Source organism: Apium graveolens, chromosome 8 (genome assembly GCF_009905375.1).
Source record: "Apium graveolens cultivar Ventura chromosome 8, ASM990537v1, whole genome shotgun sequence".
NCBI classification, from domain to species: domain Eukaryota; kingdom Viridiplantae; phylum Streptophyta; class Magnoliopsida; order Apiales; family Apiaceae; genus Apium; species Apium graveolens.
The window spans coordinates 193,455,488-193,462,451 of record NC_133654.1 but is presented as its reverse complement, the minus strand read 5'-3'; the positions used below and the strand labels follow the sequence as shown (position 1 = coordinate 193,462,451).

Sequence of the window (6,964 nt, the reverse complement as noted above, 5' to 3'; positions counted from 1 at the left end):
TCATACATCGCATCCATCCTCCTCGAAAGCCTCCTGTACTAGGCATCAGCCAATCCCGAACCATCTCCTCCCTGACCTCTGGAAGAACCTGCCTCCCCCTGTGCCTGACTGGGCCTAGCCATGGTAGCACCAGCTGCTGGACGTCCTCCTAGGAGGTGATATTCCAAACCATGTAACTCGGGCTCTCCAGCCGTCCACTCCTGCATCGCATTCAGCGTCGATGAATCAATAGGAGCGGCCGGCATCTGCAGCTGCTCATAAGAAGGCCAGTGAACTTCAATAGCCTTGCACAACTTTGTGACAATAGAGGCATACAGGATATTGTACTGCGATTTTCCCCTCAAAAACTTCAAAATCCCTTGGTAGATAAACTCACCAAGGTCCACATAATACTCCTCATTCAGAATCCCCCACAACAACCTGGCTCTCTCAACTGTAACCTCATGTGCATGCGAAGAAGGAAAAATATTTGCACAAATAAAGGTATTCCATGCACGAGCGTACCTGTTCATCGCAACAGCCGGGAAAGAATGATAATAGTTGGATCGCCTCTTAAAATTCCACACCGTGCCTGGCTGACAGAGAGTAGCAATAATTAAATCTGAGTCAAAATTCTCAGGGGCCTTTTCATTCCAATTCTCCTCCTGGGGCTTCCTTTGTCGTTGCCCAATAACCCGGCGAATCGCCGCGGGTTGATAATCAATAGTAAGCCCATGAATAACAGAATACCCATTCTTGTCAGCCTTGGCATTCGCATAGAATTTGTGAACAACACTCATCGGTACAACCTCGGGTGACTCGCAGAAAGTAATCCAACCCTTCTCTACAATCATCAGTAACAACTCACCATCCCTCCCCGATGGTAAGAACCCCCTCTCCTTCAGAATCGGCTTAGTCAGAAGCTTAGCATACTCCTCCTCAGCAGCCCTATCCACCAATCAGGGTCTCGCAGTAGTACTCCTTGAAGAATCAGCAGTCGGAATGGTGCTGCTGCTCTCTACAGTTCGAGATCTCTTTGGGGCCATTGAAACTGAGAATAAGGGTTTGAGAGTTGTGTTTTGTATGTAGAAAAGGGTTTGTAAGTTGAAAGTATATGAGAGGTATATGGATAGGTTGTGTGTATATATAGGGTAGGATTAAGGTTAGAATTAGATTAGGAGTGGGGTTGTGGTTAATTTGTAGAAGGAAATCGTGGGTGAATGGGGTTGTGGCTGTGGTTTTGTTTTTGATTTTTTTGTTTTTCTATTTTTTATAGGCTGAAACTGTTTTTTCTTGGTCCAGGTCCGCAGGCGGTCGCCTGGTACCAGCAGGCGGGCGCCTGCTAGCACGCGGCCGCCTGGTCCTAGCAGGCGGGCTCCTGCAAGGTCACTTGAAAAAAAAATTTCCTACCCTCATTTTTCTGATTTTTTTGGGTTTTTGGATAGAGTACTAAATTCTAAAGGTTCCTATGGTCTCATATCTTGGGTTGCATCCCAAGAAGCGCTTCTTTTACGTCATTAGCTTGACATAGAATACTGCGATCAAGTTGATAATAAAATGGCACTAACCACTTCCCGGTTTACCGTATCCCCATAATAGTACTTCAATCTCTGACCATTTACTTTGAATGCTTGGCCTGGATCGTTCTCAAAAATCTCCACCGCTCCATGTGGAAACACAGTTTTGATATTAAATGGTCCAGACTACCTTGATTTCAACTTTCCAGGAAAAAGTCGGAGACGAGAGTTGAATAGAAGAACTTGTTGCCCCGACACCAATGACTTAGGAGATAGCTTCCTGTCGTGCCACCTTTTTACTTTTTCCTTGTACATTTTGTTTTTTTCGTACGCTTGAAGTCGAAATTCATCAAGTTCATTTAACTGAAGCATTCGCTTCTTCCCAGCTGCATCTAGATCAAGGTTTAAATTCTTCAATGCCCAATAAGCCTTATGCTCAAGCTCCGTAGGTAAATGACATCCCTTACCATAGACAAGTTAAAACGGGGACGTCCCAAGTGGAGTCTTGTATGCTGTTCTATGAGCTCAAACAGCTTCATCGAGCTTTAAAGACCAATCTTTCCTTGACGGACAAACGCCTTTCTCTAGAATGCGGTTGATCTCTCTATTAGACACTTCAGCTTGACCATTAGTTTGCGGATGATAGGAAGTAGCGATGTTATGATTCACATTGTAGCGCTGCATCATAGAAGTGAACTTATGATTGCAGAAATGCGACCCTTTATCACTTATGATTACTCGTGGCATTCCAAACCTTGTGAATTTCTACTTATGAAGAAAACTCAGAACTACCTTTGCATCATTCATCGGTAGAGCCTTGACTTCTATCCATTTCGAGACATAATCGACTGCCTGCAAGATGTACTGATTATTGCAGGACGAGATAAATGGTCCCATGAAATCGATTCCCCAAACATCGAAGACCTTAACTTCAAGCATCACATTCAAAGGCATCTCATCTTTTCTGGTAAGATTCCCAACTCTTTGGCAACGATCACACCTTAAAAAGAACTGATGTGCATCCTTAAACAATGCAGGCCAGTAAAAACCTGCTTGAAGAATACGAGTTGTTGTCTTTTCACCACCATAATGTCCACCATAAACCGTGGAATGGCAGTCTCGTAATATCCCCTCTGTCTCACAGAATGGGATACATCTCCTGATGATCTGGTCAGCTCCTTGTCTAAACAAATATGGTTCATCCCACATGTACCACTTCACCTCATGCAGAAACTTCTTCTTTTGCGCTACATTCATATTAGGAGGCATTATATTGCTAACAAGATACTTCACAATGTATGTAAACCATGGCTCTTCCTCTTGAATTACGAACAACTGCTCATCCGGAAAAGATTCGTTGATCAATATCTTATCATGTGAAGTAGAATCGGGATTCTCCAATCTAGAGAGATGGGCAGCTACTTGATTTTCAGTACCTTTTCGATCCTTGATCTCTAACTCGAATTCATGTAGCAAGAGCACCCAACGAAGAAGCCTAGGCTCGAATCCTTCTTTGAGACTAGATAGCGGATGGTTACGTGATCAGTGAATACTGTCACCTTTGTCCCAAGTAGATACGATCGAAATTTCTCGAAACCAAAAACTATAGCCAAGAGCTCCTTCTCAGTAGTGGTGTAGTTCAGTTGAGCTCCATTTAGTGTTTTACTAGCATAGTAGACCACATGAAAGATATTAGACTTTCGTTGCCCAAGAACTGCTCCTACTGCATAATCACTTGCATCACACATTATCTCAAAAGGTTCTCTCTAATCAGGTGCCGTAATAATCGGTGCAGTGATTAAACTCTTCTTGAGAGTCTCAAATGCTGCCAAGCATTCATCATCAAATTTGAAAGGCATATCTTTCTCGAGCAAGTTGCACAATGGCTTAGAAATCTTAGAGAAGTCCTTGATGAAATGCCGATAAAAACCCGCATGACCAAGAAAACTACGGATTCCTTTCACAGAAATAGGTGGCGGAAGATTTTCAATGACTCCCACCTTGACTTTATCCACCTCAAGACCCTTACCAGAGACCTTATGCCCAAGAATGATGCCTTGTTGCACCATGAAGTGACATTTTTCCCAATTGAGCACTAGATTGGTTTCCACACACCTTTTGAGCACCAAACGAAGATTATTCAAGCATTCATCATACGAATGTCCAAAGATAGAGAAGTTGTCCATGAACACTTCGACATTATTTCCAATCATATCAGAGAATATAGCCATCATGCATCTCTGAAAAGTGGCAGGTGCACCACATAAGCCAAAAAAAACTCTACGGAAAGCAAACGTGCCGAATGGATAAGTGAAAGTAGTATTCTCTTGATCTTCTGGTGCAATGCAAATCTGATTGTAGCCTGAATAGCCATCCAGAAGACAATAATACTAATGACTAGACAACCTATTGAGCATCTGATCAATAAATGGAAAAGGGAAGTGATCCCTCCTTGTGGCTTTATTCAACTTTCTGTAATCCATGCATACCCTGCAGCCTGTGACTGTTCGAGTGGGGATGAGCTCGTTCTTTTCACTTTTTACCACAGTAATACCTCCTTTCTTAGGTATACATTGCACGAGGCTCACCCAAGAACTGTCAGAAATAGGATATATGATTTCTGCATCCAGCCACTTTAGAATTTCCTTCTTCACCACTTCTTTCAGTATAGGATTAAGCCTTCGCCGTTGCTCAACAGTCGGCTTGCTACCTTCCTCTAGCAGAATTTTATGCATGCAATATGAAGGGCTGATCCCTTTTATATCTGCTATAGTCCATCCGATAGCCGATTTGAATTATCTTAAAATCCTCAAGAGCTTGTCCTCATCATTACCTGAAAGGTTAGATGCAATAATAACAGGCAAAGTAGATGCATCACCTAAAAAAGCATACCTCAAGTGTTCAGGCAATGGTTTAAGCTCCAAATTAGGTGCTTCCTCAATAGATGGTTTGAGCTTTCCTTCAGCATTCTTGAGATCAGTATTATCAAGAGATTCAAACGGCATGTCTAACTTTCGTTTCCAAGGAGAAGCATTTAGATATTGTAACTACTCATTTCCTTCCTCATCATCACTGTCAAATTCCCCCCAATAAGGCTTTTTTAAGGCATCAGCCCTTAGCACATGATCAAGTTCTGAAATAACTGCAGAATTGACTAAATCCATCTTGAAGCACTCCTCATCTTCCGTAGGGAATTTCATTGCATTGAACACATTGAATGTCACATCCTGATCTTGCACCCTCATAGTAAGTTCACCCTTTTGTACATCTATCAAGGTACGACCTGTAGCCAAGAAAGGTCTTCCCAAGATTATGGGAATCTTCTTATCTTTCTCGAAATCTAGAACGACAAAATTTGCAGGAAAGATGAGCTTGTCCACCTTTACTAGCACGTCCTCCACGATACCTGGTGGGTATGTAATAGAACGATTAGCCAATTATAGAGACATGTTAGTGGGCTTTAGATCAGGCAAATTCAGCTTTTTAAAGATAGACAACGACATCAGATTGATACTTGCTCCCAAATCGCAAAGGCACTTGTCGAATAACAACTTTCCAATGGTGCAAGGAATGGTGAAGCTACCTGGATCCTTAAGCTTTGGAGGTAACTTTTGTTGCAGCACAGCACTACACTCTTCCGTTAGAGCAAAGGTATCAAGATCATCCAATTTCACCTTCCTTGAAAGAATACCTTTCATGAATTTCGCATTACTAGGCATTTGCTCCAGAGCCTCGGCGAAAGGTATGTTGCTGTGAAGTTTCCTGAACACCTCCAGAAACTTACCAAACTCCTTGCCCAGCTTTTGTTTTTGCAATCTCTTAGGAAAAGGTGGTGGAGGATAGAGCTGTTTCTCCCCTGTATTACCCTCAGGCAGAGTGTGTTCAACAGTAGTCTTCCTTGGTTCCCCCTTTTTTCTCCTTTTGCTTTTCTCCTTCATCTACGACTTCAGCTTCTCCATCTTTTGCTTTTTCAGCATCATCAACTTTTCCAGACCTTAAGGTGACATATTTGACTTGCTCCTTAGCTTCCTTCCTGCCTGGCACTTCAGTATCGCTGAGAAGTGTGCCAGGTTGACGATTGAGCAAGGCATTGGCTATTTGACCGATTTGATTTTCCAAAGTCTTGATAGAAACAACCTGACTTTGCACAACAGCTTTAACTCCTCAAAATCTGCACTAGAAGGTGGAGCAACACCTCCTTTTTGAGGATATGATTGCCTTTGAGCATATTGCTGAGTTTGCTGGAATCCAGGTGGATTGAACTGTTTACTTGCAGCTTGCTGATATGGTTGCTGAAAAACATTCTGATTATTGCTCCAAATGAAATTGGGATGATTTCTGTTATTAGGATGATAAGTAGCTGGCACAGGCTGCTGCGGTCGCTGATAATTGTTCACATACTGAACATATTCATTAACAAGAGAACACTGATCTGTAGCATGAGAGCCTGCACAAAGCTCACAGACAATAGCTATTTGATTGACTCCATAGTTGGCTAAAGAATCGACCTTCATAGACAGCGCTTGGAACTGCGCTGTAATAGTTGTAGCTGCATCAACTTCTAGAATACCTGCTATCTTCCCAGGCATCATCCTTTGAGTTGGGTTTCGATACTCTTTTGCAGCCATAGTTTCAATAAGATTATAGGCTTCAGTATAACTTTTGGCCCACAAAGCGCCTCCAGAAGCTGCATCGAGCATGGGCCTAGATTGGGCCCCCAAACCATTGTAGAACCCAGTGATCACCATCCAGTCAGACATATCATGATGTGGACACTTTCTTAACATTTCCTTGTAGCACTCCCAAGCTTCGCACATAGATTCTCCTTATTGCTGCGCAAACTGAGTAAGAGCACTCCTCATAGCTACAGTCTTGGCCATTGGATAGAACTTCACCAGAAACTTTTGCGCGAGATCTTCCCGAGTAGTGATGGACCCAACTGGTAAAGAATGTAACCAGTCCTTAGCCTTATCCCTCAGAGAGAATGGGAAAAGCCTCAGCTTGATAGCCTTATCAGTAACACCATTATATTTGAAAGTACTACGGATCTCGACAAAATTCCTGATATACATATTGGGATCTTCAGTCGTAGCACTTCCGAAAGAAACGGAATTCTGCACCATCTGAATAGTGCCCGGCTTGATTTTGAAAGTATTGGCCTGAATAGCCGGATGAATGATGCTTGACTGAATGTCATCAATTTTAGGCCGAGAAAAGTCCATAAGAGCTGGATTAGCTGGAACTATACAATCACCCATTGTTACAGGTTCTTTCTTCTCACTCTTTGTATCCGAATCTTCAAAAACTATCTTCTCCGGAAAGTCAAGAGCTGAATCTGTCTCCTCAGTCATATCAAGATTTCTCTTGCGGGTGCGAGAACGTGTTTGCATAAACGCTCGCTAGAGTATCTGAAACACAACTGAAAGCAGTAAGTAACAAGTCTTAATCAATGAATCCTAATGACCACT

The 6,964-nt window shown here is 42.6% G+C and overlaps 1 non-coding gene across 1 annotated transcript; it reads left to right on the top strand.

The window, feature by feature from the left end:
- The first annotated feature begins 6,254 nt into the window (after positions 1-6,254).
- Positions 6,255-6,361, top strand: LOC141681656 (small nucleolar RNA R71). The gene has a single exon (XR_012559083.1). It is a non-coding gene; the product is annotated as a small nucleolar RNA R71 (small nucleolar RNA).
- Positions 6,362-6,964: the final 603 nt, after the last annotated feature.